This window comes from Lonchura striata, chromosome 2 (genome assembly GCF_050655825.1).
Source record: "Lonchura striata isolate lonStrDom1 chromosome 2, ASM5065582v1, whole genome shotgun sequence".
NCBI classification, from domain to species: domain Eukaryota; kingdom Metazoa; phylum Chordata; class Aves; order Passeriformes; family Estrildidae; genus Lonchura; species Lonchura striata.
This window is the reverse complement of record NC_140704.1, coordinates 47,697,912-47,713,906: the sequence shown is the minus strand read 5'-3', so window position 1 is coordinate 47,713,906 and position 15,995 is coordinate 47,697,912. Positions and strand designations below refer to the sequence as shown.

Below are 15,995 nucleotides of genomic sequence, written 5' to 3'. Positions count from 1 at the left end.
TTTGGCCAATCTATCCAGCCTCTCCAGGTTTCTCTGTAGAGCATTCCTACCCTCCAGCAGATTGACACTCTTCCTGCCTCCTGCTTGATGTCATCTGCACATTTTCTAATGGTAGACCCTCATCTAGGGTCTATGATGATACTGAACTGGACTGGGCCCAACATAGATCCCTGGGGGTCACCACTGGTTGCCAACTGAATGCAGCACCATATCTCACCACTCTCGGCCTGGCCATCCAGACAGTTCTTAACCCACCAAAGAGTGCACCTGTCCAAGCCATGGGCTGACAGTTTTTCCAGAAGTATCCTGTGGGAGATGGATTGAATTTCCCTTCCCCCAGCAGCTTTAGTTTAAAGCCTCCTCACCAGCTTGGCAAGTCTGTCAGGCTAAATGACTGTATTAAAAAAATTTTTGTTTGGGAGAGTAGTAACTCTCATTAGTCTAATTGCTGTAGCTGAAGAAGGTAAACAATTTAAGTTGCAAAAAAGTGTTTTCTGTCATGAAGTGCAAACAGCAGACTTGAAAGCTAAATTGAAGTTAGAGAACACATGCTTTGAACTTGCTTAGGTCTTTATCAGTCTGACAGAAAAGCATAGCTGATATCTGCGGAGTAAAGAGCATGGTGGAAAAGTGAAAGAAAGAAGAAGGCTGTTGTGTAAGGGAAGGAGTGAGTCAATAAACATATGGTCTGTAAAAATGAAGACTTTTTATAATGTGCAATAAAATTATTGTCTCTCAATCTCATATTTCGTTATGTATGAAAGCTATGATCTAAGGCTTGTTTCTGGAAAGCTGGTGGTGGGGTTTTTTGTGAGGGATTTTTTCATGTGTTTTTGTTTCCTTTTTTTTAAGTCTTGAATGATAAATTTATTTTTCTTGTTACCCACGTGATTTTGCACTGGTGCAACTGTGCGCATTTAGCAATAGTTCATTTAAAATTGCCATGTAAAACTAATTAATGCAACAGTTCCTATCTTTTTTTTTTTGAAGAGCAAGAATTAGTAGTCACCTTAAGACAACAAATACCAACTGAGAAAAGTAGTTGTTGATTTATGCTTAGATACTGGGGTAACGAACTTTAGGGTTAAGTGCCTTTGAATACACCTGTTACAGAAGGTAACAGTTTATTTGAAACGGGCATTTAGCAAAACTTAATTTTGAAGGTTGCTGTAGCTACATTTACTATTTGGTTGAGCCTCAGAAAAACTCAAAAAGGTTCAGCTAATTGGGAGGGCATGCCTTAAAGCTTTGCAATGCATTGTGTCTGTTATAAGGGGATGTGTGGCATATTTGAGCTTTTTTTCTTGAAGTGAGGTTTTTGTTTATGATATAACAAGAAAACATTATTCCATCTGATGCATATTATTTTGCTGTTAGAGTTTTCTTTGTAAATGAAAGGAAGAAAAGTTTTTTTTTGTATGAAAAGCCAATTGCTGTGTTATCCAGAAAGGGCTTTTATGACCCTAGCTTACCTAATTATAGTATTATCAAATGAACCCCCATTCACAGATTTATAGGATGATATTTTTTATTCTGAATTGCCTTTGAAACTGTCATTTAATCTCAAATTATTTGTAATGCAGTAGCTGTTGGTGGAGATTTGCTTGGATTTTTTTATTTGTTTCTTTTGTTTGTTTTTTTTTCAGGTCAATATGAAAACATTTCAGCAAGTTTTATTTTTGTTTTGATGAGGCAAGATATTTTTTTTTTTGCCAAGTTCCCTGTAAAATCTTAGCCTGTGTTGTAGTTTAGGTGCTAATGTGAAGTTACTGTGTCAGATTTATAAGTAACCTTTAAAAGTAAGCATATGAATAAAAAAATTTTGATAAAAGTCCAACTTCTTAAATGCTGAAGTTGCAGGGGTTTTCTTTAAATGATAGACAGGTTGGATAGGGCTGGGACTTAATTTGTTTTATTTTCAGATTGTGGTATGTTGCAGTTTTATTTTAATGGCAGAGGCTGGAAGAGGCAAATTAATTGCTGTTGTGGCTTAGGAGCATGTCGAAGTTTGAAGAATTAAGGAATTTATGTTGTGCTGAATTGGAGTGATGGAGAACAGATAACAGGCCACAGCTGTAGCCACAAATTAGGCCTCTCAATTTGATGCTGAAAGTATTGCGTTAGAATTGCTTTTCTAGGATTACCATGTGGAAAGTCTGATGAATAAAAGCAGATCTGAAATACGGAAGCTAAAAATCCATGCTGCTGCTGCTGCAAAATGCTTTTTGGGGCTTCATTGCTGTGAAACAAAGTTCATGACTTTACTAAAGCAAGAGCAGTGCTCAGGAGCTTACTGGTCTTCAAGAAATGCCACTGGTTTTTTGAATCTTAGCAGTTGCTTGAAGAACTACAGTTCTCAGTGATTTCTTCATCTTACAGCCAGCATGGCTGGGGAGAGGATGAGAGCTGTGATCTGTCCCATGGCCTCACAGCACCTCTTTTTACACAGACTCCAGCAGAGTTGGGAGCATGGGGTTTATCTGGAGGTGTTTCTAGAAGCTGCGTAAACTTTGATCCAGCTGAAGTACTCTGCAGAGACCTTCCTCTATAGGAAAGATTTAGTGAGGAGGTAGAGCACCAGCTATGAGCTCCTGTGGGCACAGGAAACTTCAGCATATAGGTATTGCTCTTGCAGTCTGTGTAGCTACTCTGTTGCTGTGGGAATATTAATGCTCCAAGTATGTCCAGGCACAAGATAGTTGCAATGTAGTAAGAGATCAGATTGAATTTACAAGAATAATACTGGGCAATGATAGTTTTATTAGCAGGACTGTTAAAAATACCCCAAATTTACAGGCCTGTCTTGTGTTCAGGTTGGCTGTCAGACATGCTCGTGATAGGTTCACAGATGGTCCAGGAGCAAAAGGAAGTAGGGTAGACTGGGGTAGACTGAAGCTGTCACAACTGTTTCGTAGTTGAGTGTCCTATAAAATTGTCTGGGACATTGAATTCTTATAAAAACAAGAGATAGCTCTGGCAGGCAAGATCTTCATGCAAACTTTGTTTATCCCACAAAACCAAATCCTATATAGGGCTGGAACCAAGAAGATGCTCAGTAATAAAAGACGGTGCAAAGTGTCCCCCTCCCCTTCCTCAGATATTCTCATTCAGTGAGTGTAGCTCTATCCTGACCTGCAACATCCTGTTCATTGTTCTTGTGCTTGGAGTTTCCTGAATGCTCAGTGGAAAATGTGACACATTTTAAAATTTAGAACAAATATATTCTGCAATGGGGCACAACGAAGAGGAAAAAACCTTGTCCTGAATTTTGACTTTAGTTCAGATTTGCATTCTAGTGAAGGACTCTGGTCAGTAAAGTGTCTGGAACATAAGATATTGAGATGTAAAGCCACACAGTCATTCCTTGGATTTGTTTATTTATGCACAACTTGGAATTGATAAATATCTGGCATTTTCAAAGGACGCTTCCTTTTTACTTGCTGATATTTTAATATTTTTCAAATGCATGTGGCATTTTAGTTGGTTGACAGATAACCAACTGGTATTTGTGCAGTAGCTGAGGCTATGTTACATTTGGGATGTAGTATTTTATTGTTTGTTTCAGTCTACTTTTTTGACTTTCAAACTGGAATTCCCATCAAGACCTTCAAATCTATAAATCCACATTTTTGCAAAAGGAATTAAGATAGATGGCAATTCTAACATTTGTTGTATAAGCGTTTTGTGATGAATTGTTTTCTTCTAACTCCTCTGTTCATACTTACTTTCATAATCTTGAAAAGCAGAAACATTAATAAATCAAAGTGGGTTAAAGATCAGACACGTGGTTTTATTTTAGTAAGGGATAAAGCTGAAACCTTACTGAGTGGACATTGTTCAGCACTTGTTCTCTGGGGCATATGAATCAGTCCCTTCATTACTGGTCTGGAAGCATTTCCTTTTGTGGTTGCCATGTATTTTGATTAGAAAAACTAATGGCAAGATAATACTTGGTGCATTCCTTTTGGTGCTTATGCTCATGTGCAAAGTTAATATTAAAAAAAAATATTAAAAAAGAGAGTCTTTTGTGGCCATGTGAAGTTTTAATTTCATGGAGTGAATTTGTTTGCTTGATTTATATCTGTCAGCAGGAAGGAGATTTTGAAAGAAGGTGTAGTGAGAGTGCAGCTTGAGAAAGAGCTATAATTTGCATGGTTATGTCTTGTATGTCTGGGGCATGCCTTCCCAAAGGCTGCAGGGTGAAATGTGCTTTGGGGACTATTTGCTCTGTGAGTGTTGAGGAAGACAGCAGGAAATGTGTGTTTCTTTTTCTCATTGCTGGTTCTTAGTATTTGGGACAGTGTCCCCTGAAGAGGGTAAAGTCAAAGAGAGAGAGAGTCATAAATAAAGAGAATTAAAGAATTTTAGACCCATCCTCTAATCCCCCTTGCTGCCATACCTACACAACCACTCTCCCTTCAGTGTCTTTTTATCAGTATTGTTGAAAGAGGCTGCTAAATGAAGAAACCAGATTTCTTTTTTGAACTTTTAACCTTCACAAAAGCTACTGTAATTGGCTTCTGCAGAGCATAGGTTGTTTTGATCTGGCATTAAAAAAAAAAATATATAGGAAGAATGAAATATCAGTGTACACTTCTGGATTTCCCAAATTGGCAGTAAAGGTCTTGCTTCCCTGTGTTTTAAAAGCCTGAAAAGTGCAGAGAGATGTTGGTGAGGGTTGAAATGTGTCTGTTACATCTCAGTTGGGATGTACTTTGGCTGAGATTAAAGCTCAACAGTTGGTACAAAATCTCCACCTGGAAAAAAATGGTTGGTGTGTGTGAATGTAATCTCTTTGAGGAAGTGGAAGATGGCTTAAATAATGGATCATGTAAAGGGAAATAAAACACTGTCAGAAAAGAAAAGGAGAAAAAAAAGTCAAAGGTGAGAGAGATTAATTGTATAGCCTAGGCTAAATGTATTATACTTAGATTTCTTCTATGAATGAATGTCCTGTTTAAAAATAAATACATAAATATTTCCCCTCTTCATCCTTGTTATATAGGACATGGTAAAACTCCTGACAGTCGCTATTCTTTCTAAGAGTCGATCATTTGAAAATTTTATGTACTAAGAGCAAGGAAAGCACATTAAAGTCTAATCCATGCTTACTCTAGTGGGTCTTAAAACTGTCATCTCTTTAAAGTCATGCAAAAGCAAAAATAGGATCTTAATACAAATGCCTTTTTCTCCAGCGACTTTTAATGCACATATAATAAGTCAATAATTAAAAAAAATCTAAAAGCAGATCAAGGTCACATCATGCCTTAGGGAACATTTAATCTAAAATTGCTTGAAAACACCTTTCAGGGGTATAATTACTATCTTTGTCATCTATACAGAAACTTCTTGGGAACTTGAAAATTTAGATGGCCACAGATTGCCAGCAGAGACCTATAGCCTTTCCTTCTCACACACATCCTAATAGCTGTGCTGAATACATCATTACATGTGTTGTGGCAGCTCAGAAGAAAAACGTGCTCAACAAGGCTTTTTACTTCTTAGCTGCTAGAGGAAACTGCCAACCTTTGGCATGGTTAAGTTTCTCCTAACAGAAAGCAGCAATAGGTGGTATAGAGGTGGCTGCATGGTGGTGGCATGCAAAGCTACCTTGCTGCCACCTTCTTTTTAAGATAGGATTCTTCTTTCTTAAATAAGGATGGTTAATGAACATGGGGAAATAGTAACAGATTTAAGAAAGGAACTGTTAAAACAGGCACCTCCTCAATTTACTGGCAATAGTTCAGTTTGATCTTGTTAGAGATGAAACAGTTCCTGAGAAAATTGGCAGCCTTTGTAGCTGTGGGATTTTTCATCTTGCTGTCGTGTTAAGTATCTTCAAAGCAAGAGGTGAGCGTTTTGTGTCATGTGCCTGTGTCTTTTAACATCTGTATTTCCACTTCAGCAAGGAAATTACTAAAAGCAAAGGCAGGAGAGTAGGTAGCCAGCAGCCATGCATTAATCCCTTTGTGGAAAACTACAGAGATTTGGGTCTAAAAAGAGGTAACTGACAGGACAAGGATCTCTTCCTGTCAAGGGTGTGCCGAAATAAGGCAGTTGCCAGGAATGGCTTAACCAGTGAAACAGATGACAAGATTATTTCTGAGTAGAGAAGAACTTAAACTTTCAGTGCTCTAAGACCAAAGCACATGGTGTTTGGCAAAGTCACTTGTATTAAATGATGAAAGCCTGAGTAAAAGGAAGAATGTGATAAAGAGACAAGCAGTAGTTGCTTGCTTGGCTGTTTCACAATATTTGCATTTTGATTGGATCTGCCAATGTTTGTGCGTGCCTTGAAGATGCTTAACATAAGGAAAATATTTACAGCTTTATATGTAAAGAAAATGGCAGTGAGGTTTCAGGCTTGGTTTTTTCAGCATATTCTGTGTGCTCTTTTAGTCTTGGCTTAAATGAAAATAATGGTGATGCTTTTGTTTTTCCTGGGAAAATGGTTTTCCTTGCTGATTTGGTTTAAAGTGTGTAGTCACCTACAAGTATATTTGTCATTTTGTCTTGGTAATGAATCTTTTTGTGTGGCAGAGTAAGATAATTAAAACACATTGGAAAATAAATGTAGCCAAAAAAGGATTTGGTCCCTTCTGTCCCATCCCAGAGTGCGTATCTGGCATCTTTGTGAGAAGCCCTGTCTGATGGATAATTGTGCTGAAATGCTCAAAAAGAGCACAGACCATTTCCAGCAGATCCCAAAGCTGCATCTTCACTTCTACATCTGGTTTTAATGGAAGGTGTTGTATTGAGTCTAAGGATGGTAGCAAGAAATTTGTAAGCCAGTCTTTACTGTCAGGGCCTTGAGGGCTGGGAAGGGTGAAATACAGGAAGATCTGGTGGAGTAGTGTGTCCAATCACATGAATAAATAAATAAGGCAGATGACCATGCTGGGTAATCTGTCAGCATGATTTAGATACAATCTCGTGTAGCCTCTAAATGCCTCTCAACTGCTCTGAGGAAATGTGGCGCTCCATTTTATACTTGGTGGTTGGAGGTGCAGAGAACCAAAGGGCAAGTACATGGTCACACACCAAACCTTTGAATAAAAGAAAATTAAGCACAAGTGTTCTTGCTTCCAAGTTTAGCATCTTTGTCTTAGAAGCAGAACTCACTGTTCATTTAAACAGTGTGATTGCTACATGTGGTAGAGTCCTCTTTAATTAATGCTTTGGGGAACAAACTTGGAAGATACAGGGTCTATTTGCAGGTAGGTTTTAAAATTACGTTTTTTGTGGTCAGTCTCTTATACTAGCTGCTAATGATTACATTTCCTCAAGGACACCAAGGTCAAATGAGAATCTGGAGCTCTTGTGTCTCAAGAGGTTTGTTCTAGAATACATTTTCCTGGCTTGTTTATATGGGAGCATCAGATTTTTGTCCTGGATGCTAATGCAGCATATTTACCTATGGACATTTCTGCTTCAGAATTTTCCTCAAGTGCCTTAATTGGAGTTAGTGTAATCTTTCCATCCCACCTCCCACCCAGTCCTAGTCAAAATTGTTTGAACAGTGGGTGAGACCAGCAAGGTGAGAGATGTGGCTGAAAAAAATCACATTCTTTAACACACTGACAAAAGAGCTTGTGAAGCTGGTGTGGCCCATAGGATTCTGCTCCAGAGTATGGAGAATGAAACAGGTGAAAAAGAAATTTCAAAATTTATTCCTTGTGTTAAGAGGTTTTGCATGCCCAGATCAAGAAGAAGCAATTGGGAGCTCCATATTGTGGAGAACATGTCATTGTGAGCCCTACATGTATCTTCCAGGCAAGATAGAAGGAAATCAGATCAAGCTCTGACAGAACAGCCAAATCTCTTATTAGGAAGAGGAGAATATGGAAGAGATTGGGAGTCCACTTACTTGTTATAGGGCAGGTTGTCTGTCAGCTTTAGAAATGGGACATCACTTTCCTGATCACACTCGTTACTCCAGATTAACATCTTCTGATGGGCTCTGTCTGTGATTCTGAGAATGCAGCTCAAGGGCTGCATCAGTGACATGAAAATGAAGAATTCTTTCAGTAGAGATGTGCACTGTAGCCTTTTGGAAATCTTGTACTTTCTGCGCAACCTGTGAATATTGCTTAATTTTGTGTAAAATTGAAATCGGGTAAGTCTCTGTGCTTGCCGTTGTTGCCATGCTGCCAAACCTGTAAAACTGTGCTTTAGTCTCCACAGCAGAGTAGAAATGCTTGACTGAAGAGCAGAGAGAGGACTGCATTCTCTTTTAAAGTGATTGATACCTAAATCACCCTAAGTGCTTGAACAGGAGAGATCTAATGATGTTAAATTACTAGTGAATTACAGACGAAAGGTGCCATAGAGTTATGTGTTTGGCTTTGTTTCCATGTTGCTGTTTGCACACAAAGGACTCTCCAGCCAGGTGTTAGCCCTCCAGGAAGTTCAAAATGGTCAACTTCAGTTGACAGCTTTATTTGGAAACAGTTCCAACATGTCAAACTGAAGTAGACAATTACCTGAACTGAGGGATTTGCCACCCCTCACCTGCAAGTGCAATGGAAAAATTTAATTTGGGAGCACTGAAATCTGAAAACAAGAAGGATAAACAATGGTTTCTCTCACAGGGTACTTGGTGAAGGGGTGTTACTCTGTATTTCTGAAGATACAGACTCTGGCAATCATCAGAACACTGAAAATGCACTTGATTTTAATCCAAATACTTTAATCTTTTAATGTCTGTTACAATTATAAAGCAGCTCATTGAATTAATGAGACATACATACTGTAATGAACTTAGTAATTGCATACTTTTACATCATTCTTCTCTATGGAATTGAATCTCAGCTGTATGCTATGAACTTTGCACAAGTGAACAAGTTTAAAATTAGCAGGTTATATTCCTGTTTTCCTCTTTAGCCTTACACATTGCTGGTTGTGGTCCTGAAGCTTGGGTGAGTGTGTGGTGAACGAATTCAAGGGGCTAATACGTCTGAAAATCTGTCTTTGTTTTTTGTATTGTGGGTTACTTTTTAGACACTCCATCTTGCTGAATTTGTATGCTGGACAATTGCCAGTGCTGGCACTGGGGAGAGGGAGGCAAAGCTGTGACACTGGGGAAGCAGACATCAGCTCTGCTGTGCAACTGGACTTAGCCATTCAGAGAGCTTTTTGGAGCAGAAAAATTTTACTTTACTAGAGAGCGTAAGGATGGTGGCTCAGGATGATTTATATGTAATAGGATATTTTTAACATGCAAGTGTTATGAGGATCCATTTTTTGGGCTACATTTTAAGTCAGAGGTATGCATGTTATTATTCAGCAAAAGCATAGTGTCCTTTTGCTGCCAGCATCTCCCTGCAGTTAGCAATTTTAAGTTCTTAGCAGGTAAAATGCTGGGCAATAACTCCTCCATGGAACCAAGCTGGTTGGTTCCACGTAGGAGTTATTTGAGGCACTCTTATTTGTTTTTAGGATAATAGAGTAAAGCATCACACAGCAAGTGCTGGTTCATTTTGAATGGATGTTTTGATAGAAGTTGATTGAGTTGCGGCATCATCTGTGACAACTGATGTTCTGGCTCCTGGGAGGAAAACTGCCACGAGTCGTCTTGCTGAATAATGTGGCTGGCACAGTTCAGTCCTCAGTGCTTGTTGCTTGTCTGGATGCATGTATTGTGGGGAGGTTAAGCACTCAGTCCGTTGATTAGCCAATTTGGAAACAGTGAGTGTTTTGCTCATTCTTGGCATAACTCCGCATGTTCCCAGTGAGGCTGGAGCAGGAGCTTCAACCGGAGTGTGGCAATGGGGAAACACAACTGTGCTGTCATCAGCTTTTGACAGAGTATTAGCTCTGGTCATCTCAGGAATCTTAGAGAACCTTTGAAATTATGGTTCCTTATGAAATAGAAGAGACTCAGAGAAACAGATCATATGTACTGCTAAGAAGGCAACTTTTTAATTGATAGTGACTTTTTACCTGAACAATGAAGTGAACATATTTACTAGACAAGCTGATATTTTTCATGAGTCAAGCTCCTTCATTAAAGTGTTTCCACTTTTTTTTTTTTCTAATAGTAAGAAAATAGATATAATAACACCTGTGTATAGCTTCAACTGCAGTGGCTGAAGTGGTGGCTATCCTCTCCCCCTTCCCCCTCCCTGTTTTTTTCAATAGCCCAGAATGATAGTATAAATTAGATTCGATGGAGGTTGAAGTTCACATATGGGTTTGTATTTCTGTGTGAACGTATTACCTGTCTTGCTGTCCCTGCTAAAAGGGAGAGACAGTAAGTTTTTCAACTGTTGTCTGCTGCCTAAACTGCATGACTCCCTAGAGTTTATGACTCAAACCAATAAAGAGTGATGTTTGCATCATTCTTTCCTTTTCCCCTGGGCCATGCAGATTTTAATGTTGAACAAAGAGTGCAGTAAAATTATGGGGTGACCACAAATTGTACCCAGTGCTTGAATGTCATGTATTAGTCTGTAACACAAACACATTTTATGGCAGTTTTCTTGTCAGAAGTAAAGTTCCACCTAGATCTTTGAAATTTTTGTTCAAGTTATCGAAGCCTGGGATATTCTTTGAATGACTTTGAGTGAACTGACAGAGAGCTAGGAGCCTGCAGGGTTGGATTCAGAGACTGTATGGTGCTGGGAGGCCAGAAAAACATGGGGCATTTTGACTGTTGCATGTTTTGATGCATGGATTGCAGAAAGTATTTCTGCAGCAAGATTACTGACAGGTGGTTTCTTTGCTTCTCTTGTTTTTTGTTATCTTTTACGGTATCATAGAAGGTTCAGATTTGGAAGGGACCCACGGGGATCACCGAGTCCAGCTCCTAGCCTGTGCAGGACACCCCAAGAGTCCCACTATATGCCCAAGGGTACTTCTCAAACACTTCTTGAACTTAGAGTTTTGTGCTGTGACTACTTCCCTTGGGAGTGTGTTCCAGTGACCAACCACCCTCTGGGTAAAAAACCTTTTCCTAATAGCCAATCTAACCCTCCGCAGACTCAGCTTCATGCCATTCTCTTGGGTCCTCTCATTGGTCTCCAGAGGGAAGAAATCAGTGCCCACCCTTCCACTTTCCTTCATGAGGAAGCTGCTGACTGCAATGAGGTCTCCTCCAGGCTGAGCAAGCCAAGTGGTCTCAGCTGCTCCTCATATGAATTCCCCTCTAGATCATTCACCTTCTTCACAGCCCTCCTTTGGATGGCTTCTAGTAGCTTTACGATTCTTATACTGTGGCATTCAAAATTGCACACCTCTGAAGAGCAGTGTCAGTGCCTGACAAAAGGCTGGCGTCTTCAAAATTTTTGTGCCCTCCCCAGACTCTCAAGAAGTATCCACCCTTTCTTTAGTTGTTTTTCTTACTTATGATGAGCATTATGCTTATGCACTGTGGAATATCAATATTACTCTTTTCCGTAGGATTTTTCTATGCAGAATGATCACATTAGAAAATAATGCTGTTTGTTTCAACCTTTAACATCCTGTCTGTACTGGCAGTTAATATGGTTGTTTCATTTAACATTCACACTTCTCTGCTGCCCTCTCTTCCTCTATTTGACTGCTAACTTCCTAGCAGTTCCATTCATTCCTTTGGATGTATAATAAATATTGTTAGAGTAACAAATTAGCTTTGTTTTTTATACTGCTGCTTCATCTTCCTTCCAGCAGGAAGTTTAGGGTTTTTCCCAACTTTGAGCTTATTTTCTTGTATCTGTTATCTCCTTTGAAATACAGCTAGTCATCCCAGTTTTGATTCAGCTTCTGCTGTATTATCATTTTGACTCAAGGTGCTCTTTTTTGTGCCCTTTCTAGCTCCCTGATTTATCCGAATGCCAGGAAAGTATGAGGTACTATAGCCAGATCATGCTAGTAGTTGAAAGGAGGACTGTAATATTTTCCTTTTTTTTCCCCCTTAATTCTGTTTTATTCAACATTCACAGCACTTTTGATGAACTTTCTCTGTTTCTTTTCAGCTTGTTTTCATCCAGCCTGTAATAAAGTTATTCAGTTCTCAGTTTCATGGGACTCCTTCGGAATGTGCTTAATTTAAACATTAAAAAGCACCACCCCTTTACCTGCTCCCCTTCCCCCAAACAAAGAAAAAACCCCAATTGCCTCCATCCTTTCAAGCTGTAATATTTTGCATTGCTTTATTTTCTTGCTTCCTGGTGTCAATATCCTTTATCCTTTCTTCTGCCCTCCAAATTTCTTATGCTAAGAACTTTGATTTTTAACTTACAACTCTTTAAGGATCACTGGCTGACATTGAGGTTTTACATTTTCTCCATTGCTTCCTTTCTACCTCACAGGTTATTTATGTAAGACTACCCTGATGTGGGAGCCCCCAGCCTGGTTCAGGGGTCTCGTGTGATGGTAAAGTCTCTCCTCCAACCCGTGCTTCCAAAGAATGACTCTGCAGCCTCTTGTTGTTCGGTCTCAAGGCAGTTTATTGCAAGTTATCTAACAGATTGTGTTCTCGGGCTGCGGCTGTTTGGTCAGCGGCCCCGGCAGAGGCACACACACACCTTGACATCCTCTCTGTCTGCTGTCCTCTTCTTCTCTCTCCCTGCCCAGGGCTGCTGCTATCTTTTATATGATATATTACATGTTACCTGTTTACAGTTTTCCCCCAATACCTACTACCTATATTACAAAGTGCTTTTCTACTCTAAACCAATCTGTGAGTGCCAACATCACCAAGAACGTGGAAGCAAGGAAGAAGAAGAAGGAAGAACAGGGTCAGCCCACTTTCCTCCATCTTAGAACTTCTGACCCCCATGTACAAAGTAAAAACCGCCCTGTACAGGTGCTAAAGCCCCCTTGTACAATACTAAAAAATTTTCCCCTCTACTTTGTAACTACTTCTACTATACTATCTAACCCTCTGTGACTGCTTGTTCCACCTTCAAAGTTGGTAATTCATTCCATGGCTCAAACTCAAAATCACAGCTGTTTCCAGCTGTCCGCCAGGGTCTAGAATGCTTCTGACCAAGGCCTGGAACCTCCAAAAATTTCTGAGGGACATTTTGAGTTCCAACACCCTGAGAGGTAGGAAAAGAAAACTATATTTAACTGGATTTTAAGGGATATTTTTTTACTACTTGCTTCACTTTAGAAATATCTGGAGTCAAGCCAAATGACAAGAAACAGCCCCAAATGAAGTGGGCAAGCCCTGACAAACTGTGAAAAGTTTAAGTAGATTCAGTTATAGTTTATATTCAGAGTAGCATTTTGTTTTGTTTCTGTACTAGATACCTGCCATGGTCTTTAAATTTTGTATGTTAGGCAGGTACTCAGCATGGTTGAAAAATCATGCCTTTTTTTTTTTTTTTTGTGAGGCCTTAGATCTTTGACTGCTGGATTGCTATTGGTGTGGGAGTTGTGGTGCATTTTGGTTTCATCTAAGTTTTCAATGGAGTTCTTAAAATTAGTATTTTTATTTATTTATTTATTTATTTGTTGGAATTGTCTTTTGAATGCTTGACTTTGATACTTTCTTGGTCTCTAGTTGGAAGAGCTCAGATATTAATGTCTTTAGTGAACAGACCTCTTTATCTGACTGAATGTTGTACGTGAGTTAATGAAATTGCCACAAAATTTCAAATAGAACCTTGAGTAATCAAAACGAAATTTTTCATCCTCTTATGAACTACAGACATACTACGTGAAACCTAGGAGTTCCTTAGTAAAAGGAGAATGATCTTCCAAGAAGTGGGGGAGTTAATGTTAATGAAGTACCTAAATTTTTCTGATATGCTTCAATATGTGCTTTAAAAGCAAGACCGGACAGCCATCTTGCTTATATTCTGAATACACCCAGTGTATTTTGTATTCTTCCACCTTTTCTTTTGAAGCACTCTTTAAAGCCTTTATTTCTCTCTAGTTTTGAAGAGTGCTCTATTTGAAACTGGTCTGGCCTGTCAAACATAGTGAAACCTCAACCATATAAAATGCTTCCCAGGAAGAGGAACAAAAGATGATTGTGGATAGAGAAAAGACTTGAATGAAATTGTGAAGAAAGGTTATGGGTAAGCTGGGAAATGAGATAGATTACAACCACACAAATATTAGTTGTCTTTCCTGGACAGCTTTACCAGCAGCAAAAACTGTCCCGTTCTGTACATTTGATGCCCATAATCCTAAAATCTTCTCAAATTCTAGGTCTCCACATATTTTGGGGAGGAAGGGTGGTGTATTTAAACCTGAAGGGTCCAAAGATAATTTTGACATAATATTAAATATTTCACTCCCGGTCTAATGATGCTTTACGAATCAGCAGACTTAGGGTTCAGCGTCAAAGAAATGTTCCAGTTTGGAAGCTGATGAACCATGGAAGTCAGTTGAGGGGGATCAGGTGTTCCTGCAGTGTTGGTGGCTCCTGCAGAGGGGTAGCACCCCCACCCAGGTTGCCTGCTTTTCGAGACTGCTGCTGTTTTTTCCATCCCTTATTAGTGTATAGCTTATAGCTTCTGTACGGCTTTATCTTCCATTTGTGTCAAAACATCAGCAGATTTTATTGACATGGGTCTGCTGGGCCTTTGACTTCTGTCTGGTTCAGGGGTGAATAGCACTAAATGCCTAAGAAGGAAAAAGGCAGCATGAAAGCCTTTTTATGTACACAAAGTATACATCCAGCCCCCTGGCTTCTCTTCCCGGTTTTCATTTGTTGCAGAGATGGTAGAACATGTTTACAGCTCCTTAGACTCAGCTGTTCAGTCATGCAGTTTAACTCCAAAAATAACTCTCTTGGGGGATATTAATCCAGCGTTGGATTATCTTTCTAAAATCGTTAATCAGACTTGGTCCCCGAGGGACCTTCCAGCTGAACTTGCCACTTAGTTTCTGTTTGCTGGGGCGGCAGGAGCGAAGCGGAGGAAGCTGATGAGGTTTGACAAGAAGTGGTTCCTTACATAAGGTGTGGAGCAGAGGGAGCTGCGCCTCTCCTCCTGCGGTCGCCCGGCCAGGCTCAGCTCCCTGCCAGCACCCACCACATCCTGCTTGGCCTGGCTGCCCTCGCTGCCCTGCGTTCCCATCACCTTCAAGAAATGCCATGCAAAAACCTGCCTGTGTCAGGGTGCAGGATCTGTGCCAGCACCAAGTGCTTTATGTGCTGCCTTTTGTCCAGCTGGGAGAAACACATGCTTTGTTTTGTTAAATTCTCATGTGCGTATGGCATTCCTTCAGTCACTTTCTAATCATTCATTTTCTTACTCGAGCTGCTCGTGGAATGACCTGGCCTGCTCTTTGAATATTACCTCTCTTCTGTAAAAGAAGAAATAAGCTGTTCTAGGCTGCTGTTTACATTTGTGAGTAGAGCTGCAAGTCATATAGCTCCTATTAGCCTTGCATTTTTTCTTCTGTCTGTAGAGTAAGAAGAGAATTTATTTCTTGAGAGATGTGCTCTGATAACTTGAAGTTATTTAAAGTACTTTGATGTCTTTGTATGGAAAATGCCAATGAAATTGCGAAACAAGTTTGAAAAAAAAGAGTTCCACAGGGAACTAATTTCATACACAAATAAAATCCTGTTTTCCACATGCAGTGCATAGGCAGAAGCGGAAAATTCAATGTATTTTACTGACCTTTGTGCTGAATGCATCCTTCAGAGCCAGGGAGGTAAATCGCGAGCTTGCATATCTGTGCTGATGCATTTTTACATTAAATTTGACATACTTTGATTTCCAACTTGGATATTTATTACTCTGACTTAGTAAACCACAGGAAATCCTTCACAGTATGGTTGAAGTGCATAAATGTAACTGCATATGGTAATAGCAATAAATTGCAAAATTGACACTTTAATGGGATAATCTATTATAGTTCTGCAAAATCATGTTAATGGAATGAAGTATGTTCAAGTAGTAGACATGCTTTGGTTGTGGTTTCCCCCCCCCCACCCCCCAAATTATAAAATAGTGTGCTGTTGAGCATGTAAGTTGCTTAAACATTCTCCAGGTTACATCTCCTTGCATGCATTAGGGAAAACAATGGGAATTTGCTTTCCTTTTCCTCTG

The 15,995-nt window shown here is 39.6% G+C and overlaps 1 protein-coding gene across 7 annotated transcripts in view; it reads left to right on the top strand.

Annotated features, from left to right (window-relative positions):
* ELMO1 (engulfment and cell motility 1) overlaps positions 1–15,995 on the top strand; it is a 302,881-nt gene that overhangs the window by 28,522 nt on the left and 258,364 nt on the right. The window lies entirely within an intron of this gene.